Below are 18,456 nucleotides of genomic sequence, written 5' to 3' on the forward strand. Positions count from 1 at the left end.
AACTTCAAAGACTCTGGTGTTCCTAATCTATGTATGCCCATGACTATGAAGAAGTAATCAAGAGAGATATTGTAGACCAGTTTTAGCTGCTTTTAATACCGAGGAGCCATTAAACCTCAGTGTAACTTTTTGGATATTCCCAAGTGTCATAATTATGAGAGTGTTTTCTCAGATTTCAAGAATTTTATCAAAAGGAGGGAATATAAACACTGACCCTCAAGAAGATATTAGGTAAATAACATTCACAGGGCTACAGATGTCCACCTCACTGATGCCACATTTACTCTCCTGACTGATAACCTAAGCAAAATTGGGCCAGTCCAGAAAGTAAGCAAGGATATCAATTGTATCTCGATGTTAACTGAAAGCAGCCACAGAAGGAGAGATGTGTTGATGTCCCTGTAGTTTTCTAGTCATTCCAACTACTTCCTGGATATTATCAAAATGGCCCAGCTTTCAGAGTATGTTGGGAAAGTGCTAGAGAAATGTCTAGCCTTAATATAAGAGAAAATAAGGTTCTTTGGAAATTGTTTGTAAGTGCAGGAGTGAAAGAATTAAAGCAGGCCATGGTCAAGACCAATCTGGAAGGATTTTATTATGACTTTCTGGCTTGCTTGCTTTTATTTGGTTAATATGCAAATGCTTCCTGAAACAGCTCTCCACATTTTAAGTTACCTGTCTCTTCCAAGCTCCAACTGTAGGCCTTTGAGGTAACTTCAGAGAGCTTTAGATTGGGGGTACAGAAGATACATTGTTCGAAGCCCTCTTCCATGCTTCATAATATTGGCATGACAAAAGTCACATCATTTAATTTTAATGTCCCAAATCTACACCCATAACATGTGTATAGCTTCGACATTTGTTGTCAGGATCAAATGATCATATATGTAAAGTAATTCAAAATCCTTGTTTTACTGTCCACTACTGATTAATATATCTAGAGACACATGTGGAATGAGAGGGGATCAGTAAAACTCAGCAATCCCTATGAAGTCAGTGTGAACAATTACCTTTTCATACGCAATTCACCATTGAACTGCTGGCTACTCCTGACTTTCATCCAATACTTAAACTTTGACTATTGCTTGCTGACATGGGCATGTAGTGGCTCAGAGTTCCTCTATTATTGACCTTAATAAGTGTCTGAGATTGTCCAGGTGTTTCTGTTATTTGGTCTGTGACTCCCAAATAGTCGTTATTTTAACCAATACTTTTTCCTGAGCTTTTTTCCTACTTGGGGATTCAGGACTGGATTCATCTGGATTGATAATTACACTAAAGATTATGACATTTCCTTGCCTAATCTGTTGCCTTGCCAAATGTAGCCCAATGTGATAAGATCTTAAGGGCCTATTCTCTGGCTTGGAATGAACACACCATGAGCTTGCCTAGCACATGTTTATATTGTTGCACTGGATTTGTATATTAAAAACCTTTAAAGATAAGACATGGTTATGATAAATGAAGCCATAGCTTGAACTATGAAGAGTAAAAAAAAAATTATAAGTAATTTTGTATTTGATAAAAGTAGAGATTCAAGTTTGGGGGATAAGAAATAATTATTTGGTAAAAAATATTGAAGACACCTGGAAAGTAGTTGGGTACAAAATTTAGTGTGGACAATTTCTTATACAATTCCCAAAAATAACATCAAAATTCATTCAGAAATGAAAGGAGGTATCATAATTAAATCAGAACACAGAACATATTATGTATCAACTTTATGGATAATAGAGGAATCAGATGTCAATAAGAGATGGAGTTCATTGTGAAATATACATTGGATAACTTTGGGTAAATTAAATTGAAAAGGTTTGTACTGATCATATAAAAGTTTATATGATTAGAAGGAAAGCAGAAAATTAGAAAAAATATAGTTTCTCAGAATTATTATTTCTATATTATAGAGTTATCATCAAAATGATGAGAATAAGAACCATTTCCCAATTGACAAATAGAGAAAAATATTGATATAATTTTAGATTAGAAAATCAAAATCAGTTATAGACATAAGAAAAATGTTCCAATTCCTACTGATTAGTGAATTTGCAAGAGAAAACAATACTGAGATTCACTTCATACCAATTAGATTGGCTATAATGGAAAAAAGGACAAAAAAGACAAATGTTGAAGGGGATGGGAAAAATGGGAACTCTAATACATTCTTGTTGGAGAGCAATTTGGAATTATACCCAGAGTCATATAAAACTGCACAAACCAATAGACCTGGATCTCTTTCCCAAGGATATCTGGGGGAAAAGGGAAATAACTTATATCTTCCAAAATATTTATAGCAGTTCTCTTTCTGTGGAAATGAAATGGAGATTGAGAGGAAGATCATAAGCTTATGAATGGCTAAAACAAATTCTGATATATGATTGAGAGAATTAAAATCTGCCATAAGAATTGAAGTGCAAGGTAATGAGCAGCAACAACAATGGATTCATGGATATTCTTTAAGCCTAATGGCTGAGAGCTATTTTTCCCAATTCATAGAAAATTATTTTTAAAATGTCAGAAAGTATGAAATCTTAGACTCACTGTGATTATAAGAGTGGCCCAAGGAGGGATCATAGAAAAAGGTAAAACAAGAGGCACATTAAGGGAAACAGAAAACTGAGAACACCTTGCAGTGAACCAATTAAAGAGACATTGAGAACAAACAAATAGTAAATGCCCCTCTAAAAGCAAAGTAGGAGAGTTGAAGCAAGGCTAGAATGGGGGTCAGAGAGCACCTGCATTCAAGTTCAGTCCCCACCACCTCACCTTTCTGCAACTTTCAGTCATTGATTTTCTCTGGGCCTCAGTTTCCTCACATGTAAAATGAGACCTTTAGCTAACTTTTACTGACTTCTCTTCTGCTCTGAATCTGAGTCTATGGGACTGGCATAAGAAGAGAGATTAGACTGTGAAGACTTTGTTGTGACAATGTCAGAGGAACTCAGCCTATCATCCAGATTTTGTTCAAAGTCCTACAGCCTGCCTCAGTGAGGAGGAGATCTGATGAAACTGCAGAGCCTGAATCCACTGAGAGCAGCAGCCAGAGGGCTCAAGGCCCATTTTGCTCTGCCCATGCCACAAGTCAGTAAGGGCTCTGAGAAGGACCAGTGAGGTTGTAAGGACAGGCCCCACTGACTATTCAGCACAGAGAGCCTGCATCACAGATTTGATCATCCAGCTGTGCTCCTGTGGTTAAGCTCAGTCATGAAAGTTACAACTCCATGCCCTCATCTTGTCAGAAAGGGAATAATCAGGACCCAGTGTTCTCTCAGGATGGATGCAACACAGAGTCACCCAGCATTGGAATCAGAGCCTTCTGGGTGCTGTGCCTCAAAATACACCCATTAGTCTCCTTGGGGACAATGCTAGGGAGAGGACAGAGAAAGAGAGAACATACAAGTACCAGGAACAGAAATGCATCCTTGTGAGATTTGAATGACTAATAATTAAACAATAATTATATTAATATTAATAATAATAATAATACTTCTTTTACAAGGTCCCTTCTGTTTCCCCATCACTTAGAGAATCCCATTCTGTCTTTCTAGGATTTCTAGGAATGTCTCTCCCTGTGTCCAAAGCATAAAGGCACTCACCAGTCAGTTTTATGTTGACAGAGCAGTGGTTAGAGTAGTGCATGGGTGTGTATGTGCATGTAGTTTGTGGCAATAACCAAGCTAGAATTATAAGGACTGTGTTTTCTGAGCTCATCTCCCAAGAGCAGCGATTACAATGTCATCTGAAAATAACACTAAATAATATCAGCAGGACGAGTCTGCGATGCGTCTAAAGAAAAAAAAAAGCAATACTTTGTCTAAGATAGAAATACCCATCAACAGTTACAAGTCGTTAATTAGAATCTCTAAAGGACCAACTCTTGATGTTTGGAAGGGAAACATTTTTTTCCCCAGATCTCTGATCACTTATATGTGATGGCTCCCATCTTTAATCTATGGCTGTTCATGATTTTTTTCAAGAAAAAATATAATAAAACTTATTTTTAAAACCTTTACCGTCCATCTTAAAATCAATACTATGTATTGGTTCCAAGATAGAAGAGCAGTAATGACTAGGCAACTCAAATCAGGGTCACACAGGTTTGAAGTCTCTGAGGTCAGATTTGACTAGAATCTCCCAACTTTAAGGCTTGCTCTTAATCCACTCAATGCCCTAGCTGACCTCCTGATTCTGTTTTTTTTTAAATAATATTTCTTCAGTGTTTTTGTTTTCAGAACAGTCTAGAGATATAACATTTGAGTCTCAGCAAACACAGGAAATTTTATTTTGACTTTCATTAGATAATGTATAATTGAAAATCTGTTTCCCTAAAAAAAGAACTTCATTACACAAGAGACTACTGACTTCCTATCAGTATGTACTTCCTGTAGACAGAGGATAAAGAGCGTGGGCTTTGGAGGCTCTCTCTCTCTGATGTAGAATCAGCATTGATGGTGGTAAGTGGGGTTGACTAAAAAGATAGTTAACCAGTCATGAGCAGGTGGTTTTTATTTTGTATTTTCTTCATTCATTGATTTCTAATGATCATTCTTAAATCTCTTAATATATAATGCTATTATTGAGATTTAATTTTAACTTTTATAATAAAAATGGTGTTCATGTTGGAGCTTGTTTAAAAAGAATCTGGATGGTTTTTCTTGCATTAGTAGCACCGTGAAATACATGTCTGCCCCATTTCTTAAGTGATTATTCTTTTTGTGGGCTTTTTTGTGTTCAGTCTAATCTTTTTTTAGTTTGTTGTTAGTATCATTTTATCTATAATTTCTAGTTAGTCATGTTCAGGGAAAAAGAGGCCCACAGAGTAGACTTGTGTCTCTATCAGAGTTTGGAGGAGACTTTGTCTCTACTGGATTTTAAATTGGTGAACTTGTTTCTTCACTGGAACTGGGTCTCAGCAAAGGGTTTAAAATCTATGCTAAGAAATCTCTTTTACATATATTTTTCATATTAATAAGAAGCTGGTTGGTACCTTTTCTAATTGTGGTATCTGTTTGTTCATCATGAGCTCTAGAAGTAATATGCTTTTGAGGGAAGTTTAAAGCTGCTAATTTGACAAAATTTCCAAAGTACTTCAAAAGGGTTTTCTAAATTTGTTTCCAAAAAGGCAGACCAAAATCAGAGAAAGAAAACTACAGACCAATCTCCTTAATGAAAATAGGTGCAAAAATCTTAAATAAAATATTGTGTATTTACCATCTGTACCCTAAAACTATAACTCCCAGCTTCCTACTGTCCTTCTCATGTTAGATACTTATTTTGGAAGGATATAAATTTTGGTGTAGCCCAGCCTCTCTCACACTTCTCTTCCTGTCACAGCTTTACTGGAGTGGGCCTTTAAAATAACCAAGATAGTCTTCCGAGTAATCATGGCTGCAATCTAGAAGCCACAGGCTTCCTCTCCCCAGCACTGAACAAAATAGACTACATCAAAGGAGAATAAAAATCTCCTTTGGAGGAACAGAAGGACTCCCCAGTACTCCCCAGTACACCACAGAGGCGAAGGTACGTGGGGTTTAAACCTTTCCACACTATGATAAGATGGAGGGAAAGCTTGCAAAGAAACAAGAACTGAGCCTCTCTTCCCCCCCACATCCCCCACCAAACCAGAGTGAGCTACAGTGAGTGAGTGGGGAACTCCTCTGTCTGGGGGGGCACTCCAGGGTCCTTGGGATCTGGGGACTGCCAGGGAAAAATGTCTCAGGGTGGTTTCACAGGAGAATCATGCACTGAGTACAGGGGGCCCAGGGAGCCGTACTCGGGGAGGTTGCGCAGAGCATCTGGGCAGAGCTAAACACCAGGAGCTGACCACACGCTGATTTTCTGGGCGGAGGTGAACACCTGGGCAATTTGGCTGTGATCTGGGGCCCAGTGCTCTAAGAAACCTCAGAGGCTGAGAAGAACTAGTCTAAGGCAACATAAATTCACAGAATACCAGCCTATATCACATAGACCCCAGACCAAAAAGGAAAGGGGAATAAAACCACCAAAGGGACGGCTCACATGGCCCAAAATCAAGCCTCCAGGAAGAAAGGGAAAAAGGTGACCTTTGAAAACTTTTATGGTGGAAGTACCCAAGGAAAAGAAGAGAATGAGGAGGAAATCCAAAAAAAATCAGAACATGCCTCACAAAATGGAAACTATCAACAAGCTCTGTAAGATCACAAACTGGAACTTACCCAAAAGATGGAAACCTGGAAAGAAAAATGGGAGAAAAATATCAGCAGTCTGACAGATAAGACTGCTCAATTGGAAAAAGAGCTCGAAGCATCCAATAGAAGGGCAGACAAAGCTGAAAAGCAAAACCAGTCCCTAACGACCAGAATCAAGCAACTCGAAGAAAGTGAGATCATAAAACAACAAGAATCAATAAAGCAAACCCAAAAAATTAATGAATTAGAAGAAAACATAAAATATCTCACTGAGAAGGTCACTGATCTGGAAAACAGAGGGAGAAGAGAAAACCTCCGAATTATCGGTCTCCTAGAAAAATGAGAGGTAAACAATAAACTTGATATTATTCTACAGGAGATTATAAAAGAAAATTGCCCCCACCTTCTGGATCAAGGGGGCAAAATAGAAATAGAAAGGGTTCATATAACACTTTCTATACTAAATCCCCAAAAGACAACCCCTAGGAATGTAATTGCCAAATTCAAGAGCTTCCAAGAAAAGGAGAAAATCCTACAAGAAGCCAAGAAGAGGAGCTTCAGATATAAGGGGGCTCCCATAAGGATCACACACGACTTAGCGGCTAACACACTAAGAGACCACAAAGCATGGAATACAATATTTAGAAAGGCAAGAGAGCTGGGTCTCCAACCAAGAATCAACTACCCAGCAAAACTGACTATATACTTCCAGGGGAAAGTATGGGCATTCAACAAAATAGAAGATTTCCAAGCATTTGCTAAGAAAAGACCAGAGCTCTGTGGAAAGTTCAATATCCAAGCACAGAAAGCAAGAGAAACATGAAAAGGTAAATATGAAAGAAAGGGAAAAGGAGATAAATCTTATCTTTTTCTTTAAGTCAAACTCTCTTCTATAAGGACTACATTTACATCAAATTATATATATATTAGTATGTGGGGAAAATGTTTTGTGTAACTCTCAAAAATTGCATGAATCATAAGAGTAGTTAGAAGAAACATACATAGGGAAAGATTGGGGCATTAAGATTTGGTGAAAGGGTGGGCAAAGAAAGGGGTTTGGGGGGACATAATAGAATAATCTTTCCCATATAAAGATACACATGGGAATGTGAGGGGAAGAACTCTCATATGAGAAGGAGAAGAAGAGAGAGTGAAGTGGAATTACTTAAACCTTACTCTCAGTGAAATCAAATCTGAGAGGGAAGAACATCTAGATCCAGTGGGATCCTGAATTTGATCTTATCCAACAGGGTAAGAAAGAAAGGAAAATTAAGGAGGGGAAGGGGGAAGGAGTATAAAAAGGGACAGAATGAGAGGGGGAGGGGAAGGGAGCTTTAAAAAGGGAGGGGCTAGAAAGGGAAGCATATCAAAGGAGGGGACTAGGGGGACTGACCTAAAGGAAATCACTGGTTCAAAAGGAGATAGCTAAAGAAGAAAGGTCAGAACTAGGGGAAGACATCAAAATGCCAGCAAATCCACAAATGACAATCATAACTTTCAATGTGAATGGGATGAACTCACCCATAAAACATAGACAAATAGCAGATTGGATTAGAACCCAAAACCTTACCATTTATTGTCTTCAAGAAACACATATGAGGTGGGTTGACACTCACAAGGTTAGAATTACAGGTTGGAGTAAGACCTTTTGGGCCTCAACTGATAGAAAGAAGGCAGGAGTTGCAATCATGATATCTGACAAAGCCAAAGCACAAATAGACCTGATCAAAAGGGATAGGGAAGGTAAATATATTCTGTTAAAAGGGAGTATAGACAATGAGGAAATATCACTAATCAACATGTATGCACCAAATGGTATAGCATCCAAATTTTTAATAGAGAAACTAGTAGATTTGAAAGAGGAAATAGACAGTAAAGCCATATTAGTGGGAGACTTGAACCAACCACTATAAAATTTAGAAAAATCAAAACAAAAAATAAACAAGAAAGAGGTAAAAGAGGTGAATGAAATGTTAGAAAAATTAGAGTTAATAGACATATGGAGAAAAATAAATAGGGACAAAAAGGAATACACCTTCTTTTTCAGCAACACATGGCATATTCACAAAAATAGATCATACACTAGGTCACAGAAACATGGCACTCAAATGCAGAAAAGCAGAAATAATAAATGCAGCCTTTTCAAATCATAAGGCAATAAAAATTTTGATCAGTAAGAGTACATGGAGAGCCAAATCAAAAATTAATTGGAAATTAAATAACATGATACTCCAAAATCAGATAGTCAGAGAAGAAATCAGAAACAATTAACAATTTTGTTGAAGAAAATGACAATGGTGAAACATCCTTTCAAACCTTATGGGATGCAGCCAAGGCAGTACTTAGAGGAAAATCCATATCCCTGAGTGCATATATTAACAAATTAGGGAGGACAGAGATCAAGGAATTGGAAATGCAAATCAAAAAACTTGAGAATGAACAAATTAAAACCCCCCAGAAGAAAACCAAACTAGAGATCCTAAAAATTAAGGGAGAAATTAATAAAAATCAAAAGTGACAGAACTATTGAGGTAATAAACAAGACTAGAGGCTGGTACTTTGAAAAAACAGACAAAATAGACAAAGTACTGGTCAATCTAATTAAAAAAAAAGGAAAGAAGAAAGGCAAATTAACAGCATCAAGGATGAAAAGGGGGATCTCACCTCCAATGAAGAGGAAATTAAGGCAATCATTAAAAACTACTTTGCCCAACTATATGGCAATAAATATACCAACCTAGGTGATATGGATGAATATTTACAAAAATATAAATTGCCTAGACTAACAGAAGAAGAAATAGATTTCTTAAATAATCCCATATCAGAAAAAGAAATCCAACAAGCCATTAAAAACTTCCTAAGAAAAAATCCCCAAGGCCTGAAGGATTCACCAGTGAATTCTATCAAATTCTATAAAAAAATTCTATCAAAATTCTATCAAAAAATATCTATTAAATTCAAGAACAGCTAACTCCAATACTATACAAATTATTTGACATAATAAGCAAAGAGGGAGTTCTACCAAACTCCTTTTATGACACAAACATGGTACTAATTCCAAAGCCAGGCAGGCCAAAAACAGAGAAAGAAAATTATAGACCAATCTCCCTAATGAATATAGATGCAAAAATCTTAATTTGGATACTAGCAAAAAGACTCCAGCAAGTGATCAGAAGAATCATTCACCATGATCAAGTAGGATTAATACCAGTTATGCAGGGCTGGTTCAATATTAGGAAAACTATCCACATAAGTGACCACATCAACAAGCAAACCAACAAGAACCACAAGATTATCTCAATAGGTGCAGAAAAAGCCTTTGATAAAATACAACACCCATTCCTATTGAAAACACTAGGAAGCATAGGAATAGAATGGTCGTTCCTAAAAATAATAAACAGTATATATCTAAAACCATCAATTAATATCATCTGCAATGTGGATAAACTAAATCCATTCCCATTAAGATCAGGAGTGAAACAAGGATGCCCATTATCACCTCTACTATTTGACATTGTACTAGAAACACTAGCAGTAGCAATTAGAGAAGAAAAGGAATTGAAGGCATTAAAATAGACAAGGAGGAGACCAAATTATCGCTCTTTGCAGATGACATGATGGTCTACTTAAAGAATCCTAGAGATTCAACCAAAAAGCTAATCGAAATAATCAACAACTTTAGCAAAGTTGCAGGATACAAAATAAACCTGCATAAGTCATTAGCATTTCTATATAATTCCAACACAGTTCAGCAGCAAGAACTAGAAAGAGAAATCTTATTCAAAATTACCTTAGACAAAATAAAATACTTAGGTATCTATCTCCTGAGACAAACACAGGAGCTATATGAACACAACTACAAAACACTTTTCACACAACTAAAACTAGACTTGAACAATTGGAAGAACATTAACTGCTCATGGGTAGGATGAGCCATATAATAAAAATGACCATCCTACCCAAATTCATCTATCTATTTACTGCCCTACCCATGGAACTTCCAAAAATTTTTTTTCTGATTTAGAAATAACCATAACAAAGTTCATTTGGAAGAAGAAAAGATCAAGGATATCCAGGGAAATAATGAAAAAAAAAATACAAAGGAAGGGGGCCTTGCAGTCCCAGATATATTATAAAGCAGTGGTCATGAAAACAATCTGGTACTGGCTTAGAGACAGAAAGGAGGATCAGAGGAATAGACTGGGGGCAAGCGACCTCAGCAAGACAGTATATGACAAACCCAAAGATCCCAGCTTTTGGTACAAAAAAACAATATTTCATAAAAACTGCTGGGAAAATTGAAGGACAGTGTGGGAAAGATAAGATTTAGATCAACACCTCACACTCTACACCAAAATAAATTCAAAATGGTTGAATGACTTGAACATAAAGAAGGAAACTATAAGAAAATTAGGCAAACACAGAATAGCATACATGTCAGACCTTTGGGAAGGGAAAGACTTCAAAAACCAAGCAAGAATTAGAACAAGTTACAAAATGCAAAATAAATCATCTGGATTACATCAAATTAAAAGGGTTTTGTACAAACAAAACCAATGTAACCAAAATCAGAAGGGAAGCAACAAATTGGGAAACAATCTTCATAAAAACCTCTGACAAAGGTTTAATTACTCAAATTTACAAAGTACTAAATCAATTGTACAAAAAAATCAAGCCATTCTCCAATTGATAAATGGGTAAGGGACATGAACAGGCAGTTCTCAGCCAAAGAAATCAAAACTATTAATAAGCACATGAAAAAGTGATCTACATCTCTTATAATCAGAGAGATGCAAATCAAAACAACTCACCTCACACCTAGCAGATTGGCTAACATGAAAGCTATGGAAAGTAATGAATGCTGGAGGGGATGTGGCCAAGTGGGGACACTAATTCATTGCTGGTGGAGTTGTGAATTGATCCAGCCATTCTGGAGGGCAATTTGGAACTATGCCCAAAGGGTGATAAAAGACTATCTGCCCTTTGATCCAGCTCGGTTTGTACCCCAGCACTGCTGGGTTTGTACCCCAAAGAGATAATAAGGAAAAAGATTTGTACAAGAATATTAATAGCTGCACTCTTTGTGGTGGCCAAAAATTGGAAAACGAGGGTTTTCCCATCAATTGGGGAATGGCTGAACAAATTGTAGTATATGTTGGTGATGGAATACTATTGTGCTAAAAGGAATAATAAAGTGGAGGAATTCCATGGAGACTGGAACAACCTCCAGGAAATGATGCAGCGCGTAAGGAGTAGAACCAGGAAAACATTGTACACAGAGACTGATAGACTGTGGTACAATCAAAGGTAATGGACTTCTCCATTAGTGTCAATGCAATGTCCATGAACAATCTGCAGAGATCTAAAAAATACTATCCACAAGCAGAGGATAAACTGTGGGAGTAAAAGCACCGATGAAAAGCAACTGCTTGACTACAAGGGTTGAGGGGATATGACTGAGGATAGACTCTAAGTGAACACTCTAATGTAAATACCAACAACAGGGAAATGGGTTCAAGTCAAGACCACATGTGATAACCAGTGGAATCGTGCATCAGCTATGGGAGAGGTGGTGGAAGGGTGGGCAGGGAGGAAAAGAAAATGATCTTTGTTTCCAGTGAATAATGTTTGGAAATGACCAAATAAAATAATGTTTAAAGTTTAAAAAAATAACCAAGATAAACTTAGTCACATGGTCTTAATTGTGTTAGGTAATTGGGTTCTTTTATACTTCTATTTCCTTTTATTCCTCTTACATCAAGTGATTATTAAAAACAATTTATAAAATATAGTTCTTTGAGTGTTGGGTATTAATTTAAATATTGCACTTATGGAGACCATAAATGGTGTTTAGACCTCTTAATTAAAAAAAAGAAAAGCTTTTCTCGTTGCTCTCCCCCTCTGTGGAACTCCATTTGCTGCTGCTTCTGCCTGGGTGATCCTTGTGTTGCCACTACTACTGCTACTACTGATGCTACTGTTGCTATAGCTATGGCTGGTAAAGTATTGGGCCCTCTTTCTCTTGCATTGCTAAAATCTGAATGAGAAGCCTTAGTACCTCTTTTAGGCAGCAATGAGTCTACTAAAGCATTTTCCCAGAGGAGATACTTCCACCCTTTTAATTTATCCCCAATATGTGGGTCTCAAAATGATTCGATCAACTCACAACTCTACCACCAATGCATTAATGTCCCAATTTTGCCACATTTCCTCTAACATTTATTATTTTCCTTTCTTGCATTGTTAGCCAATCCGCTCAGTGTGAGGTGGTACCTCAGAATTATTCTGATTTGCATTTCTCAGATTATAAGATATTTAGAACAATTTTATGTGTTTATTTATAGTTTTGATTACTTTATCTGAAAATTACCTATTCATGATGCTTCCCCATTTATCAATTGGGGAATGTCTTGATTTTTTGTACAATTGATTTAGCTCTTTATAAATTTGAGTAATTGGACTTTTTTCAGAGGTTTTTGTTATGAAGATTTTTTTCACCAATTTTTGCTTCCCATCTAATTTGGTTGCACTGATTTTGTTTGTACAAAAACTTTGTAATTTAATATAATGAAAACTAATTGTTTTATATTTTTTAATTTTGTTAAACTCTTCCTTGGCCTTAAAATCTTTCCTTTCCTAAAGATCTGACAAGTATACTATTCTGTGTTCACCTAATTTACTTATACTTTCCTTCTTTATATTTGTCATTCACCCATTTTGAGTTCATCTTGGTGTAGGGTGGCAGATGTTAATCTAAAACTAATCTTTTCCATACTCCTTTCCTATTTTCCCAGCAGTTTTTGTCAAGTAGTGAATATTTATCCCCAAACCTGGGATTTTTGGGTTTATCATTGACTGTCTTGCTGAGTTCATTTGTCCTGAGTCTATTCCACTTATCCTACTTTATGTCTCTTAGCCAGTACCATATTGTTTTGATAACCACTGCTTTTTAGTATAGTTTAAGATATGGTACTGCTAGACCACCTTGCTTCACATTTTTTTCATATTCATATCCTTTGGCCATTTATCAATTAGGGCATGACTTGAATTCTTATAAATTTCACTCAGATATCTATGCCTATATCTAAATCTTAGAGATACTTGCTCTAAAATGTTCTTTTTAATCTCTATGCTTTTATTTTCATTTTGGTTGAATTTGTTTTCTTTTTGCAAAAACTATTTAATTTAACTTAATCAATTATACATTTTACAATTCTTTCTATCTGTTTTGGTTATACATTCTTTCCTTAGCCATAGATTTGACAGGTAAATTATTTTATGCCCCACTTCCCCCAGTTCACCTATGGTAGTACACTTTATGTCTGTGATATAGACATTTTTACTTAATCTTGAAATACAGTGTGAAATTTTGTAATCCACTCAGATATTACCTTACCATCAAACACTAAATAGTTAAGGTCATTTTCTATTATATATTTTATAACTAAGCTAGTCTATTCCACTAGTCTACCACTCTATTTCTTAAATAACACCAAATTATTTTTAATACTTATAGCTTTTTAATAGATTTTTATATTGGGTAATCCTAGTCTGCCTTTTTCTTTTTTTTTTTCATCAGTCACTTGATATTTTTTTATATTTTGTTCTTCTAGATGAATTTTGTCACTTTTTAGCTGTATTAAAAATTTGGACAAAATTCCAATGGTATAGAATTGAATATATACAAAAATATAAGTTGCCCAAATAAGCAGAAAAGGAAAAGAAAATGCTTAAATATGCCCATCTCCCAAAAAGTGACTACAAAAGCCATTAATGAACTCCCTAAGGAAAATTCCCAGGGCCAGAGGGTTTCCAAATGAATTCTATTTAACATTTAAGGCATAATTAATCCTAATGCTATATAAAATATTAGAAAATTAAATGAAGAATGAGTCCTACTTAACTCCTTCTACAACATAATTATGGTACTGATAACCCAATTTGGAAGAGCAAAAACAGAGAAAAAACAATAGACCAATTTTAGTAGAGAATATTGATGCAAAGTTTTAATTAAAATACTGGCAAGGAGACTGCAGCACTATACCACAAAGATCATACTCTGAAAAGGTAGGATTAACAGTAGGAATGAAAGGCTAGTCTAAATAGTGGATAACTTAATACATTTTAAATTAGCTCTCATAAACATAATTTAAAAGCAAATAGGTTTTCTAAAGAGATAGTTCACATTTTCATTCTATTCATTTTAATTCATTCTTTCTTGATTTCTCAAACACATTCAAGCTTTCCCAATGCCCAGTTCTAATATTTAAGAAAATATTTTTAATCAATTAAACATTTTATCCTCTCATTATTTGGACAAAGCTACATTTTTAGAATTCTTTCCTTCAGTGATTTTTTACACTTCTCTTATTTTTTTTGAATTTGACTAATTCTTTGTGTGAGTGTGTGTGTGTGTATGTGATTTTCTTCATCACTTTTGTGCCTCTTTTACCAAGCTATTTATTCTGTGGTCATAATTTTCTTGCATAACTCATTTCTTTCTCCAATTTTTCCTCTACTATTAGTATCTTTTTCTTTAAGTTTTCCAGGAAAACTACTTACAATTTTTGTCCAATTGGAAAATTTACTTTGAAGTTGTTTTTTCTTTGTTTTGTTTTGTTTTGTTGTGTTTTGTTTTTTGGTAGCACTTTTCATTGTTGTCTTCTTCTGAGTATGTTCCTGGATGTTCCATGCCACTGTAATTTTTTTTTCAATAGTCAATTCTTTGCTCTTTTATTTATTAATTTTCCCAGTGTATTTCTTGACTTATAATCTTTGTTAAATTCAAGCTCTGCTCATTTTTTGATGCTGCAACTTTCAGAGTTAGTTTGGGTTGGAGAAGGATCCTACACATTTTTGGTACTTCAGTGAAAGTGCAATATTGGGAGAGATACAGTCACTGTAATCTAAGTGACAGTGTTTACCCAGGAAGGGTTATGGTTTTCTGTAGATTCAAGTGTTTATGTTCACTTTGTTTTGAAACTGTGTTCAGGGCTCCCATTTCTATGTGGCTGAGTATCGGTACTTCTCTTTGCCCAGCACGTGTGCCCCAGAACCACATATGGGCAATTGAGTTGCTTCATAGTGCCAGCTATACCCAGTGCCTGAAAAGGCCCGCTGTCATTTATTTTTGATGTTTCCTGAGCCTCTTGTCATCTTTAGATTGAGAGTTCTTCAGATCATTGCTGCTGCTGTCACCATTGTTTCTACTGTTGTGTAGATAGGATTAATTCTTTCCTGCCCATTTTTAGATTTAATCACCAAAAATATACATAACCCACAGTGGGGGAGGTCTGTGACCCACTTTTCCTACAGTAGCAAGTTTGTGAGCCCCAGATAGAACTCTACCTTAGTGTCACAGACTTCACATGCCCATTTTTTTTCTTATTTAAAAAATGTTTCAAGGTTCCATGATTCATCATTTTCCTCCTTCTTCCTTTACCCCTCCTGGAACTGACAAGCAATTTTACTGGGTTATATGGAAATCATTGTTAAAATCCCATTTCCATGTTCCTTTATCATTAAAACCTTAATCATATCCCTATCAAACTACAAGATCTATCGTATGTTTTTCTTCTGCATTTCTGATCCCAAAGTCCTTTCTCTGCATGTGGATTGTGTTATTTCTCATAAATCCCTCTGGATTATCCTGGATCATTGCATTGCTGCTGGTAGGAAAGTCAATTACATTCAATTATACTATAGTATATCCATCTCTGTGTAAATGTTCTCCTGAATCTGTTCCTTTCACTGTACCCAATCTTCAAGGTCTTTCCAGTTCACGTAGAAATCTTCCAGGAGATTATTCCTTTCTGCATAATAGTATTCCATCACCAATCGATGCCACAATTTATTCAGCCATTCCCCAATCTATGGTCACTCACTCATCTTCCAATTTTTTAAAACCACAAAGAGCGTAGCTATTTTGGTACAAGTATTTTTCCTTATTATGTCTTTGGGATACAAAACCCAGTAGTGCTATGGCTGGATCACAGGGCAGACAGGCTTTTCATGCCCTTTGGGCATAGTTCCAAATTGCCCTCCAGAATGGTTGGATCAATTCACAACTGCACCACTGCATTAACACAATGTGTTAATGTCTCAATTTTGCCATATCCACTTGAACATTTATTACTTTCTTTTGCTGTAATATTGGCCAGTCTGCTAGGTGTGAGGTGGTAACTCAAAGCTGTTTTCATTTGTATTTCTCTAATCAGGAGGGATTTAGAACACTTTTTCATGTGCTTATTGAGAGCTTTGATTTTTCAGGTGAAAATTGCCTATTCAAGGCCCTTAAGTGAGAGAATAATTCCCCATTAATGTTATTTATCTATAAGAATGTTGCAAATAAAAGTGGTCAGAAATGTTAATATAGGAAAATTAAAGGGGAGAAATTGCATACAGTATCTTTTTAATGCTTATCAAAGATAAATCAGGAACCCAATAACTTGTAGCTACTGAAGCTCCATTTAACTATTTTGAACCTCTGCAAGGATAACTCCTGGAGAGAGATGTATAAAACCTCAATTTAATAAGTATTGGAATGGTTTGAGAAAAGGTAAAGAAAGGTAATGAAGGTTGAGGATTAGGTTTGATTCCCTATTCTCAAAAGGGATCTAAATTTTTACCCATTCCCTTCTAGTTTGCCAGAACTTGGTTCTTGCTCAAGGAACTTGAGCCTCCTTAAAACTATCACTAAAAACCCAGGATCTCTTATAAATAAGCTATGCTAATTATGAATCATCTTAGTTATATAAGTTAATTTACTGTCTCCTTAAATCTCTTTCTGCTTAAAATCAGATCCCTAATTTACTCTCTCTGCCCATTGCCAGCCCTTCTCGGCCTAGCTAGGCTTTTTGGCCAAAGCACACCAGAAAATACATTGAACCTCTTCGCAGCCACACAAAGGAAAAACAGTCTCTTGCAAAGATAATTTTAGGGTTGTGACTTAAAATCTAGATTTAATTGGTCACCAAGAGAAATCTCAAATAAAACACCCAAGTCAGTCTGGAAATTTATGTTAATTTATTTAATATAGAGGGATGGAATTTATGGAGAAGGAGGGAAGAGGATATAGGATTTTGCCTTCCTGGCCGGTGCCAGGGGAAGTTCTCTGGGGAAATCTCTGCCTCTAGGTCTCTGAATAAAATTAGAGGCTTATAAGAAGATAAAGTTGACAGTAAAGGAGGAAAACACAGCCAGAAACTCACCACTAAACCGGACCTATACCTTGTACCCATCCTAAGATTCTGAAAGGCCCAGCAAGTTGCCACCTGCCAACTCTTTGCCGCTCAAGAAAGGGCACCAAGAAAGGTGCCCAAGAGAGGAAGTGAGCCAAATATATAGACCTTTCACTCTTGTGTCTCCTCCTCTAAATGCTCATATCTTTTGGAGTTCTCATCTTCTTTGATTAGATTATATCTTTATAGTTACTTAACACTTCTTTGTTAAGTTCACCTTTTGTTAGTTACTTAACCTTTTTTGTGATTAATTTAACCTTTATAGTTACTTAACATCATTTTTATTAAGATTTTAAAATAGACTAAATGTAAAGTTCTAGCTTCACTATAAGGTAAGAGCTAAGTACCTTCATTGTTCAATCAGGAGATTACAAATTTATCTTCCCATAAAGTATGGTCTAAGTAGGGTGGAGTAATTTAATGTTCACAATTCCCCCCTGATTTTATTAGACTAAATATCTTCATTGTTAAAATCAGGAAATAGCTAAATCTAATCTTTACATTCTGTCTCTTACTCTTTTCTGTTGATTTCCTCCACAAACTTATTTCAGAAACACTAACCTGTTCTTCTCCTTCATCTACCACTGGGATTTTTCAGTGTTCCAAGGAACAAAATGCCAACCTCCACCTAGGAAAAAAAACGTCCAGGACTCCTTGGCAGTTAGAAAACCAATTGACTCAGGCAACCCAGAATTCCAACCAGCAACCTTCCCAAGATTCTGTCTGGCCTTAAAGAAACCCTATTCACTATTCTTTACCCTTTTCTTAGCTGCTAAAATGCCAATTAATTCAAAGGGTCCTCATTAGCCCTATGGCTTAATTAATCCTAATAATATGGAGATTAGATTTTAATATTATCAGTTGTCTTAAGATAATCATGATTGTAATTTTAAGATAATTAGCATAAGCCATGATTTTAGCAGGCTTTTGTGAATATTCTGTCATAAGGATTAAGGTTTGGAATTAAGGAAATAATTGCTTTTGCCAAACCTTAGTGACAGACCCACACTTCAACATTGTTATATCAGGCACCCTAACTTGTGATCAAT

This window comes from Monodelphis domestica, chromosome 6, assembly GCF_027887165.1.
Source record: "Monodelphis domestica isolate mMonDom1 chromosome 6, mMonDom1.pri, whole genome shotgun sequence".
Lineage (NCBI taxonomy): Eukaryota > Metazoa > Chordata > Mammalia > Didelphimorphia > Didelphidae > Monodelphis > Monodelphis domestica.